At 42.9% G+C, this 15,657-nt stretch overlaps 1 protein-coding gene and 1 pseudogene across 2 annotated transcripts in view; one reads left to right on the top strand and one right to left on the bottom strand.

Moving 5' to 3' along the window:
- The window catches only part of VOPP1 (VOPP1 WW domain binding protein), a 170,105-nt gene that overhangs the window by 30,332 nt on the left and 124,116 nt on the right, over positions 1 to 15,657 (top strand). The gene's annotated exons all lie outside the window — the stretch shown is intronic.
- Positions 4,888 to 5,448, bottom strand: LOC112581194 (annotated as a pseudogene).

Below are 15,657 nucleotides of genomic sequence, written 5' to 3' on the forward strand. Positions count from 1 at the left end.
TCCATGAATGGACCTAAAAATTCCCTGTCCACTCTTTAGGTGGTGCAGCTGTCCTGTCCCAAGCCTTTCTGACTCTATACACCATTGCCCTAAGCAAGTGCTGCATCTAAGAGTGAGGTAGCAGAGATCACACATGTCTAAGTATCTTTTATCTTATGAGAATTAACTGATTACAAGTTTTGGAGCCTGGCTCATCAGCAGTGAGTGAGTGAGGAGGGCCTTTGAATGGCTAGTTCTCTCTGTCTTTCATCCTTACCAGTGATCACAGTTCTGGGTAAGGTTTCACATTTTGGAAATCACAAAGAGTTGGAGGGAAAGATATCCAAGATTGTGAATTTTGAACAGAGTAGGCAGCATTGCTAAGATGCAACCAGGACATGCCTGCCAGAGCCGTGTCTTTCTAAATGGCCCCCACTGGTTGTGCACTGTGTCATCTTTGTTGTCGAGCAGGACAGCCTTGGGAGCAGCCCTGCTATGAGGCTCCAGGCTCTAGGAGGAAGAGTGTGTGTGAGCAGTTGTGTGTGTGTGCTTAGGTTGGAGGAGAGGGAGCACAGTGAAACCAGTGGAATTGGGGTGGGGGGCTTCTTTTGTGGTGATGAATGACTCAAGTAGCCATGTTGTGTGTGTATGTGTGTGTGTGTTAGGGGGTGGAGCTGTTGGGGTTGAGAACAGGGAGTGGGGGCACCTGGTAGAGTTGAGGGGAGCCCCAGTTTGTCTCATTAGTTTTGTTAAGGGAAATATTTAAAGCAAAACCCCAGTCTTTAGGCCTAGATCTGTAATCTGGATATTATGTTTTGCAGTTGATGAATCAGCACTTGTAGCCGGGCCTCATACCCTCGCCTTAGGGTCTGTGTCATTGGTAAACAGCCTCTGGCTCCCTAGGCTCGTCTTTTATTACCCTCACTTTGAAAGCAAGCCTCTTACAAAGATTTTCCACTGGTGAGAAAGCTGTCAGTCAATGTATTCCTGACTGCTCCTCCCAAGTGGTGCAAAAGCAGAAATGAAAATATATCCCCATTAAATTTTGCTTAGTGGTGGAACTAGTTGCTAGGAACTAGGGGCATTAAAAATTTTTCCTTTTAACCTCTCGTTTTTGCAAAAAAATTTCCTGAATTCAAAAATTTAAATTAGCTGGTACAACAGATGAACTTTTGTTCCTTTCTGGAAGTACCTCCTGGTAGTGTAATAACATATACTAGGAATGAGGTTTTGAGATACCATTAACTCCCGCACCTATATTGTCACTCCCTGAATGGTTCCAAGTTTAATTCCTTGTAGGAAGACTGACAGTTGTAATCATGTTGTCAGTCATTTGCCTTTTTTGCTGTAGCACCAACATTGATGTCCAGACAGAAAGCTCCACCCCGACTGACTAATATGAGGCACAGGCCTTGGTTGCATGTCTTTGCTAAAATGTCAGTATTCATCAGCAGTTTGCAGCCAGTGCTGTGTATATTTGTTTCTTTGGGTTCAAGAGTACAGTCTAGGAAGTCCTGTGTCTTGTCTCCACAGTGTTTAGTATGGTCAAGTTTCTGAGTTCAGTATGGTCGACACCTGGAGGTCTCCTGGGAGAATGTCTCCACCAGCTGCCTTATCACTGTCTTCTATGAGTAAATCCCCATCAGCCATCTGGTGTCTTTAGACTCCATGACCTGAGGTCTCTCTCCCTCAGTTTTTGGAGGTGATGTAATGTGGTAAGAAAAAGGCAGCTTTGGACCCAGACATGCCTGAGTTTTAAACTTATTCCAGCATTATGTTTGGGGGCATGTCGCTTAGCTCTCCTGGACTTTTATTTCTAGCACAGGGAAACTCCTGTGTATCTGGAAGGGTATGAGCTTAGCAGTCCTGTGGAATGTGGAGATCTGCCAGGCAAGAGACATCTGATAATGCCTGATGTCCTTGATATGCCATTTGCCTATCAGGGAAGCCATTCAATTTAAGGTGGGAATGAAAATATTTGTCACCGTATTCCTAGAGACAGTGTGAAGACAACAGCCTTTGAAGGCAATTTAAGCTTCTTGTGGGGAAAGGCATTTTGTGCAGAGCTTTTGAAATCAGCTAAACTCCTTGCTTATACTTACGTTCAGTCACTCAGTTGTGTCTGACTCTTTGTGACTCCATGGACTGTAGCCCACCAGGCTCCTCTGTCCATGAGATTTCCCAGGCTAGATTACTGGAGTGGGTTGCCATTTCCTTCTCCAAGGGATCTTCCTGACCCAGGGATTGAACCTGAGTCTCCTGCTTGGCAGGTGGATTCTTTACTGCTGATCCTTCAGGGAAGCCCAGCCTCTATCCTTGCTGCTTCTAAATCCAGAAGTTGCTAGTATTTGTCCATTTCATCTGGTTCTTAAATGCCCCACCTTATCCATACAATGCATGTTAAAAACTAGCTGAAGCCACAGCCCTCAACTGCAGTGAGTTCCCCCATGGCAATCCCTGCCATGTCGCTGGTCTCTGACCTGGCTCCCAGTTCTCTCCCTCTACCTCTCCACGCTTGTTTAGTTCAGCACCCACTTTGTGTTGTCCTCCTGCTCCAACTTCCATTTGCTCCTTTCCTGTGTTTTCCTTTCCCTTCCTTCTGTTCTAAAGGGAAACCAGGCCCTCCTTCTCCACCTCATGGACCCCTCCCCATTCAGGGTTTCCCTTGGGAGGAAGGTACAACACATCCTTTCATTTATTTTTGTGTGTGGGTGGGAAAATTGACCTTTGAGATATGGAAAGTGCTCAGAAACTGATTTAGCACAGAACACGTCTTGTACTGTTTCAGCCCTCTAGGAAATTTATAGGTAATTTGCCAACCAAACTGGAGTGCTCAGTGTTTATACAGAAGAACCTTTCCCTTTGCTTCTGGTGATGCTGTTTCTTCCTCTGGGAACACCGTCTCTCCTTGTCTTTCTGTTCTCATTTCATAGACAGCCTCCTGAAGAAGCCTGTTGCAAAACAATGTGATCTCTGACTTTCAAACTTCATAATTAAAAATTGCTGTATTTATTATGAAAATAAAAATAATGCATTCTAATCACAGAATAATTTTAAAGTAGAGAAATACATGAAGAAACAAAGCCACATCTCTCATTACACCAAGACAGGAGCTATTTACATGGAATGATATTTTCCTTCCAGCCGTTTTCTTTGCATCCTTCATACAGTGGTCATAACATACATAAAATTTTGTATTCTCCTGTCATAAGTACTTCTATTCCATTTTACATTTCCTTTAAATATTGTAGAAACTGTATGATATTTTATGATGTGGCTCCTGATTGGCTGATCCATTCTCCTGATGTTGAATATTTAGCTTCTTCCCCATTTTTCTGTGTTTTAAGAATCCTAAGATAAGCATCTTTGTGCATTTTGGATTTTTTTTAAATAGATTTCTAGAAATGCAATAACCAGATCAGAGCTTATTGACAGATTTAAAAGTACCTGCTGTATCTTACCAAACTGACTTTCAGAAAGTTTGCTTTTAAAACAAATTTATAATCCCAAATTTATACATTCAGCAGTGTATGTGACTACAGGGTCACATATTATATGTTTGCTATTTGAACAAAAATATATTTTCCCCATGTTATGAGACTTGGAGGATTAAGACCGTAGCACATGTGTGCATTTACTGGGTGTTGCAGATGTCGTCTCTTGGAGGTGGGTTGACAATCCACCCCTTGGTCCCAGCTTTCACGCCAGGTAGATCGACCTCTCAGTTGGTGTTGGGTTGGGATGCAATCCAGAAGGCTTGAGTTCTGCAGTGATAGGAAGTGGGATTCTGCCAGGAGGTTTTGGTCTAGTGCTGTGCCCTCTCCCCAGTGTGGTGTTTTCTGGTGTCCTCCTTCATTCTGCTTGGCTCTTCTGGCCCCTTGACTCCAGCCCTGTGGTCCTCAGAGGCGTGGGCTCTGGGAGCATCCTGGAAAGCAGCCAGTTTTGATATGGATGACCCAGGCACTGCTTCCCTGGTCAGAGGAATCCGTCCCTGCAGTTACCCTGATGGGAGTGGGTGAAAATGAGCATTGTCCTGATTTGAGAGCACCATTTTTTTTCCCTTCAGTAAGAATAGGAGTGGAGGCTTTTAAATATATAGGATTTTTTTTTTTTAAGGGAGGATTTCTTTTAGAACAATCCCATACTCTCTTGTCTGGAAAGAAGCAAGGTGTTCTTCATATAGTTGGATATGTGTCTGTTTAGAATGTAGTGTTTGGATTAAAGGAAGTAGATTAAGCCTTGCATGCATAGGCAGATGCCCCCTCCTTTTGTTTATTGAGCACAGAGCATTAGCCAGTGCAGCCCTGCTCCTCCCAGCCGCCCTGGGGAGACTGTGAAGGTTGAACAGGTTATTTCTTAGGGTGGGAAACATGAAAAGATGTCTAAGAACATGGATCTCTGGTTCTGTCCCAATTGGAAAAATGATGTTTGAGGGTCACTGCCTTCCTTAATTACATCTGGTTGTGTCACTGATTGGAGGATTTGGGTAGAAATTAAGCCATATTACCAAGTCTATGTTCCATGAAATATGGATCCCTGACCTTGGGGCCACTTGCTCTGAGGGAAGGGCAAATGGTAAAGGACTTGAGCCCTTGCTAACCTTTTTGTCCCATGACTGTCTTAATAAATGGGCCTTTGCTTTAAGAGCCTGGGTATTTTTTTTTCTTTTTCTTTTTTATAATGAAATTTGGATATTTGGAATTAACCAGCTGGACTCAGTTTGCTGCTGCTGCTGCTGCTAAGTCACTTTAGTCGTGTCCGACTCTGTGCGACCCCATAGACAGCAGCCCACCAGGCTTCCCTGTCCCTGGGATTCTCCAGGCAAGAACACTGGAGTGGGTTGCCATTTCCTTCTCCAATGCATGAAAGTGAAAAGTGAAAGTGAAGTTGCTCAGTCGTGTCTGACTCTTAGTGACCCCATGGACTGCAGCCTACCAGGCTCCTCCACCCATGGGATTTTCCAGGCAAGAGTACTAGAGTGGGTTGCCATTGCCTTCTCAGTTTAGATGATCCTAATATTGTTGGCAACATCCAAAGCATCATAGTCAAGAGCCACTCAAACATATGCCTTCTTCTCTCCATCAGGCCTGATCACAGTTTTCACTTTGGCCATGTCAGTGTCACAGAGCTTCTTCACAGCCTGTTTAATTTTGTGCCTAGACATTCACAATGGATATCAGTGTGTTATTGTCTTCTGTTTTCTTCATGGCTGACTCAGTGCTGAGCAGGAGTTTGATGATGGCATAGTGGTCAAGTTTGTTTCTCCTAGGGGCACTCTTCTGAGGATGTTTGGGTTGCCTCCTGAGCCACGGTGTTTCAGGCTGCCGGAAGGTGGGTAACACCTGGATTTTTGTGTGTGTGTGTGTGGCTGTGGATGCCTTTCAACTCTGCTTTCTTGGCCTTCAAAGCCTTTGCTTTGGCTTTGGCTTTAGGAGGGGCATGGGCTTCCTTTGTCACCTTCAGCACCATCTTTGTGAAAAGGAACCTGGATATTTTTAATGCTTGGGAATGGCTTACGGTGAACTAGTCTTATCTCCTCGCCTATCTCCAGCTGAGCTATTTCAAATCCTAAAAGATGATCCTGTGAAGGTGCTGAAATCAATATGCAAGCAAATTTGGAAAACCCAGCAGAGGCCACAGGACTGGAAAAGGTCAGTTTTCATTGCAATTACAAACAAAGGCAATACCAAAGAACGCTCAAACTACCACACATTGCACTCATCTCACACGCTAGCAAAGTAATACTCAAAATTCTCCAAGCTAGGCTTCAACAGTACGTGAACCAAGAACTTCCAGATGTTCAAACTGGATTTAGAAAAGGCAGAGGAACCAGAGATCAAATTGCCAACATCTGTTGGATCATAGTGAAAGGTTGCTGCTGTGAGCCATGTGCTGCACCAGGATTTGTGATCTCCAGAGGAGAGGATTTTGATCCAGGGCTAGAGACCAGGCTTGACTAATGGAGCTTTTTATGTAACAGAACTTTATTAAAGTATGAGAGGGATAGAGAAAACTTCTGACATAGACATCAGAAGAGGGCAGAAAGAATGCCCCCTTGATAGTTTTTGGCAAGGTGTTTTATGTCTGTTAGCAAGCTTATTAATCAGATGAGAGAGACCTCAGGGCTGAGGGAGTTTCACCAGGCCCCTCTCCCACAATACGCATTTATGAGATAAGATGACATAAGGTGTGTCATCCCCCGGCCATAAAACAACTGGAATGAATACTGGTTTGTTGAGCCGTTATCAACCCAAGGTTTGAGAAAAGAAAATAGTTAGTTTTAGGGGGAACCATTTTGAAGAAAGGCAGATTCCAAAGCAAATAAATAGTTTCATTAACATAGCTTAAGAAAAACATTTCCTTAAGGAAAACACATTGGTTAGCTCAGAACCAGGTGTCCTCAACACAGAATTAAAAGAAGACTCTCTTAATTTTGTGTAGAGAAGGAAAAGTCTGCCCCTTGCAGTTTATTTCTCCTGCAGCTTGGGGACCTTTAGCCTTTCTACCTGTTACCCTCTCAATACAAAAAGCCAGAGAATTCCAGAAAAACATCTACTTCTGCTTCATTGACTATGGTAAAGCCTTTGACTGTGTGGATCACAACAAACTGTGGAAAATACTTGAAGAGATGGGAATACCAGACCACCTGACCTGCCTCCTGAGAAATCTGTATGCAGGCCAAGAAGCAACAGTTAGAACTGGACATGGAACAATGAACTGGTTCCAAATTGGGAAAGGGGTGCGTCAAGGCTGTATACTGTCACCCTGCCTATTTAATTTATATGCAGAGTACATCATGAGAAAGGCTGGGCTGGAGAAAACACAGGCTGGAATCAAGATTGCCGGGAGAAATATCAATAACCTCAGATACACTGATGACACCACCCTTATATGAAGAAGAACTAAAGAGCCTCGTGATGAAAGTGAAAGAGGAGCGTGACAAAGCTGGCTAAAGCCCAACATTCAGAAAACAAAGATCATGGCATCCGGTCCCATCACTTCATGGCAAATAGATGGGGAGACAGTGGAAACAGAGAGAGACTTTATTTTCTTGGGCTCCAAAATCACTGCAGATGGTGACTGCAGCCATGAAATTAAAAGACGCTTGCTCCTTGGGGAAAAAAAAAGCTATGACAAACCTAGACAGCATATTAAAAAGCAGAGACATTACTTTGCCGACAAAGGTCCGTCTAGTCAAAGCTATGGTTTTTCCAGTAGTAATGAATGGGTGTGAGAGTTGGGTATAAAGAAAGCTGAGCACCAAAGAATTGATGCTTTTGAACTGTGGTGCTGGAGAAGACTCTTGAGAGTCCCTTAGACTACAAGGAGAGCCAACCAGTCCATCCTAAAAGAAATCAGTCCTGACTATTCATTGGAAGGACTGATGCTGAAGCTGAAGCTCCAATACTTGGGCCACCTGATGCAAAGAACTGACTCACTTGAAAAGACTCTGATCCTGGAAAGATTGAAGGCAGGAGGAGAAGGGGACGACAGAGGATGAGATGGTTGGATGGCATCACCGACTCGATGGACATGAGTTTGAGCAAGCTCCGGGAGCTGGTGATGGACAGGGAGGTCTGGTGTGCTGCAGCCCATGAGTCTCAAAGAGTTGGACACGACTGAGGAACTGAACTGAACTGAGTCCTATCTCTTTTATCAAGCCTTTAGGTAATTTAAGGTCCATTTGGAACACCTGGTCTCCGACTGCCTGAACTATCCTTTATGTGCTGGCAAACCTCTCAGATGTCCTTTCTTTCTGTCAGGCAGAACCCACAGAATCCACTTCCAATTCCTACAAGGCCCCATGTCTCCAGCTGGCCAGTCCCATTCTTGTCACTCCAGGCTCATCCAAGACATAAATGGTGATAAAACAAGATGCCCCCATCTCCCTCCTAAGATTGTAGACTTTGTTGATTATTGGGAGATGCTGCTTTTTCATTATACTGTAGTACCTATTTCAGAACCCATAATATTTGCCAGCTTTTCCCTCATATTTTGTTTACTCCCAGCTTCACCTCATCCTAAGTAATGGGAAGGAAGGTGGTGATCCAGAACAGTCTCATCACATGACAGACAAGTCAGTGGCCGCAGGAGGAGGGAGAGGGTAGGTACCACTCAAGGCCTAGTTAATTGTTGATAGGCCTTTGGGTTTTTCACAAAAGGCTGAAAAATCTTGCTTTTTCTGTAAAGTTTCCTTGTCATAAAACTACTGTGGGCCAAACAAAAAACATACATGGGTGCTAGTTGAAGATAACTGTTCTCAGTTTGGCTTCCAATAAGGGCTTGAATGATTGGTATACCTATTTCCAGGTCTTTAGAGGGTCACTAAAGGAATTTTCCTGCTGTTTCTCAAGTTTACATGGTTCTGTAACTCCCAAGAAGCTGGCAGGATTTATCAGGATGCAGAGACTTAAGTTTAAATTATTGATCCCTGCATTTAAATGTCACAGAAGATAAGGACTTCACTATAAAATTAGTGAAAATGTCCTGCCTCAGTTCTCCATGTGGCATCACAGTTAGACAGAACCTCAAAGGCACCTGGGCACCCCTCTCCTCTTCCTTCCTTGAGGGGAAGAGGGTGACCATGGTCCATTGGGATCTATTTGTGAAATCCCTGGAGTCTCTTTCGTCTTCCTCTCTAGTCTCAGAGCTGGGGCAGGGTTTGACCTGGATGTTAATAGGCATTAACTGAGAGGATTGAAATGATACCCAGTGCACCAATATCCAGCTCTGCTTCCTAGAGCTGTGATCTGGGGCTGCTGAAATCTGGGTCAGAGGAATTAAGAATTGCCCAGCCTTCTGCCACACTGGGCACTTGGCACAATGTGGGTCAGAGCTGGCCCTCCTCTTCCTTCTGTGCTCATGTGTGGATTCACTCATCTGCACCCCAAGACCTGCCCATCAGCCACGTCCCAGAAGCTTCGTCTCCACCTCTTAACAGAGGCCGGAATCCTCAGGGCCAGGCTGAGGGCTGGTCACCCACTGCAGCGCTTCCCCACCCCTGCTGCCTCTGCTCCTTGTGTTTGAAAGCCAGGAGCCTTAATTCAGGTTTTGTTGTCATTGTGGTTGTTTATTTGTTTTGGCACAGTATATTTCTATGTTTTTAATCAGTTTTTAGGAAAATTTTAGATTAATAGAAAAGTTGTGAAGCTAATATAACATTCCTGTATACCACTTACTCATTTTCCACTGATTTAACATCTGATATTGCCTCACTATATTTGCTGAAGAAAAACAAGCCTGCATTGGTAATATTACTATTAATTAATTAACATCTGCTGTTACCTCACTATATTTGCTCATGGAAAGCAAACCTACATAGATCATGTTGGTATTAATTAAACTTATGGCTTTATGTAAATTTCACTAGTTTTCCTGCTGCGATTTCTCCTGTTCCAGGACTCCATGTTGAATTTAGGCTTCAGTGTTTGGTGTTGCCCCAGTTTCCTGCCTGCCTTTCCCTTTTCTTTACACGTTCTGTTTGTATAACCATTTTCAACCTGGTGAATCCCCCAGGAGAGATTATGTGCTCATTTGCAGGCTAATTTTGAAATACAGGAGCTTTAATCCCCACCCCATGATAGAGCCGTCAGCTTGAAAGGTGTACAGCTAACACAGACGTGGGTGGGGGCTTCTCAGCGCCTTTGAAGCAGAGCAGGAGCAGGTGCTGCTCGGTCACAGCTCCGCAACCCCGCACTCTGTCCTTGTATAACCAGCGTGGCTCATGAGCCGGGACTCCAGCTGCAGTCACATCTGCTTTATTTTCCCAGACACCAAGGTGTCATCATACCTGTGTTTATCTCTAGGTGAAGTCAGCTGTGCCCATCCGGCCAGAAAGTGGGAGTGGGAAAAGACACACTGTGGCCCGAGCTCAGGAGCACTGGCTGGGTTGAGGCTGGGGGACACGGGAGAGACCATGGCCAGGCATGGACAGGCAGGCTTCGCCACCAGAGCCCCAGGTTCCTCACCTGGTCTCGGCTAGTACCTTCTTTGGAAGAAGCCATGTTCACAGCTGACTGTAAATGACCTTTGCTGTATGTCGTGGGTTTATTTTTATTATTTTTTGTTTTTAAGAAACTAACATGCATACTAATGGAAAAGTTCAATAGCACCAGAGTTTAAAACTAATTACAGCCCCCTCATGCCTCTGCCATTGGTGTCTGAAAGGCAATGAGCTTCAACTTTTTAAGTTGGTTCTTTTAATATTTGCTTACAAAGTTAAAAATAATGTGCATATACTTCTAGCTCCAGTTTCTAGACTCCTAGCAGTGTTGGACATTAGTTTTCAGGCTCTCTCCCTCTGGCATCTCAGTATATTTAGTTATAGCAGTAGACATATGGTGTACTAATATTTTGCATCTCTTATTTTACTGCTTTTTTGTTTTTCCTTGAGTTCAAAACAGCCTTATGTTTTCATTAACTTTGTTCATCTAGACTGTATGGTTGCGCTCCCAAGGTCTCCACCAGCTCTGTAGAAATCCTCAACAGCGTCTTTCAGAGGTTAGCATCAGATGACATTTGTCAGTCCCAGTTCCCCTCTGGGGAGATCCTCCCTGGAACTCTGAATTCTCTTTCATGCCAACCACACTGTGTCCTCCTTGGGAAGAGCATGCCAATATGAGAATGATGATTGTTTTCTAAATTGTTTTCTGTTGGATGGATCCTGGGGCGTTATGGCTAATATTGTTTCTCTCTGCCTTGGCTTTAAAAGGTTGTTGCTGAACAAAAAGACACCGGGATTCTTGGCCTCCAGAGGAGAAGAATTCAATCCGGGGCCAGAGACGAGGCTTGATCGCTCAGAGCTTTTGTGTAATAAAGTTTTATTAAAGTATAAAGGAGAGAGAAAACTTCTGACATAGGCATCAGAAGGGGGCAGAAAGAGTACCCACCTGCTAGTCTTCAGCTGGATGTTATATAGTCACTAGCAGTTTGTTAATGAAAGAAATGAATGCCTTAAAACTCAGAATGGCACCAGGCCCCTCACTCATAAGATGCATTTTGGGATAATCTTGGCACCAGATGATTCATCTCAGGCCATAAAATGATTAACTTGAATCTTATAGAAGGGCAGATTACCATACAAATAGTTCATTTACATAGATTACGGGAACAATGTCTGAGTATAACATACTGGTTTGTCAAGTAGGTTCTGAGCCATTAGGCGGAACTGACTTGAAGACAGAGTCTGGGGTAAATGCATAGTACATTAACATAGCTTAAGACAAACATTTCCATAACAAAAATGCATTGGTTAACTCCAGGTTTGAGAATAGTTAACTTCAGGTGAAACCAGGTGTCATTATGGCAACACAGTATTTCGGGAGAAACCTTTTAAATTTGTATAGAGAAGAAAAAAAATATCGCTAGTTTGTTTCCTCCTGTCGCTTAAGAGAGATAAAAATGTCTGACACTTGCAGGCTATTTCCTCTGCTTGGAGACCCCTGGCCTTCCTGCCTGTTACCCTCTCAGGTTCTGGAAGCTGGGGCCTATCTTCTTCCCCCACTTGCCACACTGCTGCAACGACCAACACTGTTATTTTGCGTATGTACTTCATTCCAGTTTCATCATATTTTCCTCTTCCTGTTCCCCTTTTACTCAGCTGTCATTTTTTAAAAATGTATCTTAGAAATGAACATAAATGAATACATGCTTGTTTTTCTTATATTTTTAAAGAAATTTTATTGAGATATAATTCATGTATCATACACTTTGCTTGCTTAAATACATAATTCAATATTTTCTAGTATATTCACAGGGTTGTGCAACCATCATTGTGATCTAATTTTAGAATATTTTTTGCCTCCTGAAAAAAACCCCATAACTCATTAACAGTCAGTCACTCCCCATTCTGCCCCATCCTATGGCCAGCCCTGAGCAACTGCTTATCTTCTTTCTGTCTCTCTAAATTTGCTTATTATGGACATGTTAAATAAATGGAGTCATACAATATGTGGTCTACCATGACTGGCTTGTTCCCTGTTATAGCATGTATTAGTATTTCTTTCCTTTTTCACTGGGCTTCCCTGGTGCCCAGGAATAGATCAGAGTATTTATTCAACAGTTGATGTGCTTCTGATTTGCTTCCACTTTTTTGCTATTATAAATAATGCTGTTGTGAATATTTGTATACAAGTATTTTTTTCTGTGGATGTATGTTTTAATCTCTGCTAAGTATATACCTGGGAATGAAACTGCTGAATCATATGCTGTTTAGCCTTTTGAAATCAGCCAGACTTTTTCAAAGTCTGAGAATGGCTGCACCATTTTATATTCTCAGAAGCAAATCCTTGTAATTGTGTCTTTTTTTTTTTTTTTAATCATAGTCATCCTAGTGAGTGTGAAGTGGTGCCTCGTTGTGATTTTCACTTGCATTTCCTTAATGACTAATGATGTTGAGCATCTTTTTATGTGCTTATTGGCCGTCTGTATATCTTCTTTGGAGAAACGTCTGTTCAAATGTTGCCCATTTAAAGAACAGTTTTATTGAGTTATGATCGACATACATGCAGTTCACCCATTTAAAGTGAACAAGTCAGTGGCTTTTAACATTCACAGAGTTGTGCAATTATTGCCACAGTAAGTCGGAGAAGTTAGACTAGTTCTCATCACCCCAAAAAGAAACCCTGTAGCCATTAACAGTTATTCCTTTGTCCATTTTTAATGAGTTGTCTTTTTATTGTTGAGTTTTAAGACTTCTTTATACAAGTTGCTTATCAACTGTCAGACTGGCAAATATTTTCTCCCATTCTGTGAGTTGTGTTTTTATTTTCTTGATGGTATTGTTTTCAGCAAAACAGTTTACAATTTTGATATGGTCCAGTTTATTTTACTTTTTTCTTTTGATATATTTGTTTTTGGTGTCTTTGTCTTGTGTTTTTAATTGGTGTTTACTTCTGTAGTCTCCTCAGATTTTTTTGAGATCAAAGTCATTCATAAAAATAAATAAGAAAGTTGTGTGGCAATGGCATGAACTCTGTCCACGTGTGTCTCGGCAGGGAAATCAGTAATGAGTTTTTAATGTTGAAGCCTCAGTAGAGGCAGGGATCTTTCCAGAGTCTGGAGGGATCAGTTGCCTTCAGCTAGGCTTCCCTAAATTTTTCTTTCAACCCCTCTCTCAGGTTGGTGTGGGGCTGGGCAGCAGGTAGAAACTGGAGAAAACTTGATGAACCTCTGACACAGTATCCGGGACTGTCCCCTTCACTTCTGCTTGGGGGTGGGTGGGGGGGTCTGAAGAGCACAGACTGGAATCCTTCTGCAGACAGCTCTGAACCACTTACAAGGATGGAAGGGAAGTTCATTTATGTTATGAGCTCAGAAGAAATGGGTTGGCTACCAGGTATTTAGTCACATGTGCACCATTATTTCTGTGAGAAAACAGGCCCTAGATTCTAAATCATCAGTTCGGAAATAGACTTTTGAAAAGTGCTCTGTTTCTAAGTTGGTTCTACCTGTGCTCATTCATTGGTGTTCTTTTCCGTAGCTGTTCCACCCATGGGGGCTGTGTGTGTGCAGTTTTATGTCCTTTTTTTTGTCTGCCTATGAGCATTACTATCCTAAGATCCTGGCTGTAAGGCAGCATGCTCGGGGTGGCCATCCCCCTTCAGACCCCACAGCCTGTCAAGGGAGAACGTGAGCTTGGCTGGAGGCTGGTCTGAGTGGCTGTAGCCCTTTCTCATGAAGAGCTGATTATCCAAGTGTGAATTAGAGCCCTTTTTTTCTCCTCCTTCCAAACTCACATTTGGTTGTTTCATGGCTCATTAGTTTTGTTTTAAGGATGGGCAGGGAAACATGAATAGGGAGAAACTGGAACTTTTTAAAAAGTGGTGGATATCAACTGAAATGGCATTGTTAATTTATCTAGGGATTTTATCTGTGTTGATCTGGTTCCATGTTTTCATAGAGAATTGATATCATGGTTTTTTAAAACAAAATGAATGCATACATATGGTTAAAAAGGAGTGTGAAACTGAACATGATGACCCCTCCCCCTTCCTATTACCTCCCCAACTCTAGACTCTTTGCAGAGGTAGCTACTGTTAAATTTATTTTGCTTCCTTCTGAATTCTTAAAGTATTTATATATTAGATACTTTGTTAAAAGTGCACAGATGGTATCATATTATACACAGTCTTGTGCATCTTATTTCTTCTTTTTTCATAAGAGGTATTTGTTGAAACTGTTTCCATGTTGGCATGCACAGACCTGCATCCCCCTTGGAACTGCAGAATATTCCTTTATATGAATGGTCGTGACTCTTAATCGGCTCTCTTGATAGACATTTAGGTAGTTTCTCACTTTTTGCTAATACAGTGTCCCATGAAACTCTTGGGGAAGTGTCTATCTTTTGTAAGTTGGCATTAATGGATTATTATATTTGCCTCATGCGAAGAGCTGACTCATTGGAAAAGACTCTGATGCTGGGAGGGATTGGGGGCAAGAGGAGAAGGGGACGACAGAGGATGAGATGGTTGGATGGCATCACTGACTCGATGGATGTGAGTCTGAGTGAACTCCGGGAGTTGGTGATGGACAGGGAGGCCTGGTGTGCTGCAATTCATGGGGTCTCAAAGAGTCAGACACGACTGAGCGACTGATCTGATCTGATCTGATCTGATATTTGCCCTTAAACCATAAAAGGTTCTGGTTTCCAGTGATTCTTAACTGGGCCATGGAATCATGAGGCTTTGGGTTGTAGACTGATTTGTTGTATATGGTTTGGGTGCAGTCTGATAGGAGAGACTAGAAATTCAGATTTTATTTTTGAGAAGATTGAGCATTAAGTTAAAAAAGGACCCAAGCATTATTGTCTGTTCTGGAGTGCTCAAACATTTATGCTTACATTTTGCGTCTTTGTAATGCTTTGGAGGCTGAAAGGACCTTGATTAACTTTGCCTGGATGTGGAGATGGACTGGAGGGAGTAGCTTGGTTAGAGAATACAGTCCCAAGCAGGGGAGTGGGGGCAGAACTGGTGGACTGCACCCACTCATTCTGGTCTATAGGAAAAGACCACTCAGTGTTTGCTGTTCTAGAAGTACTTTTGCAGTGAGATGGAGACATGGTCTGTGGAGTGGATCAACACTAAAAGTTCTCACAGTGTCAGATGGTGAAGATAGGTGTCTTGAAGTGCAAGGTCTGGATTATGGGAGTTTGGCAGAGGGCAGCTTGGCATGACTGAGCTGGACAGGGGTTGGGCATTTGGTTCTGACTGTGCAAACCTCTCTGCTCAGACTACAGTTTCCCAAGCAGAGCTGTTGACCTCCTTGTTGGCTTGTGGAGAAGAGCTAGCAAGACAAACAAAAGATGTGGGCAGGTAATGACTTTGATCCATCTGGCCACTGCCATCCCCACCTGGCATGACAGTCAGGACTTACTAGTACTTACTAAGTGGATTTTGGGAGAATTAACTTTTATGGGTAGTTTGGGAGTTGAATTTTCATTAAATGCTTTGGAGTAGTTGGAGTGGGAAGACCTGGGAGACAGGAAGGTAATTGTTTCTTGATGGCCAGTGAAAGGGCGGCAGACCCAATTTCATGCTTTTACACACGTTATCTCATAGAATCTTTATAATATCCTCAGTGAGGTGTTTGCCATTATCTACCTTTAACGGATGAGGGTGTGAGTGGAGTCAGAGTTTTACTGATGGTTGATCTGTAACTGGTTTCATTTCTGTGAGCTAT

This window comes from Bubalus bubalis, chromosome 21 (assembly GCF_019923935.1).
Source record: "Bubalus bubalis isolate 160015118507 breed Murrah chromosome 21, NDDB_SH_1, whole genome shotgun sequence".
NCBI lineage: Eukaryota > Metazoa > Chordata > Mammalia > Artiodactyla > Bovidae > Bubalus > Bubalus bubalis.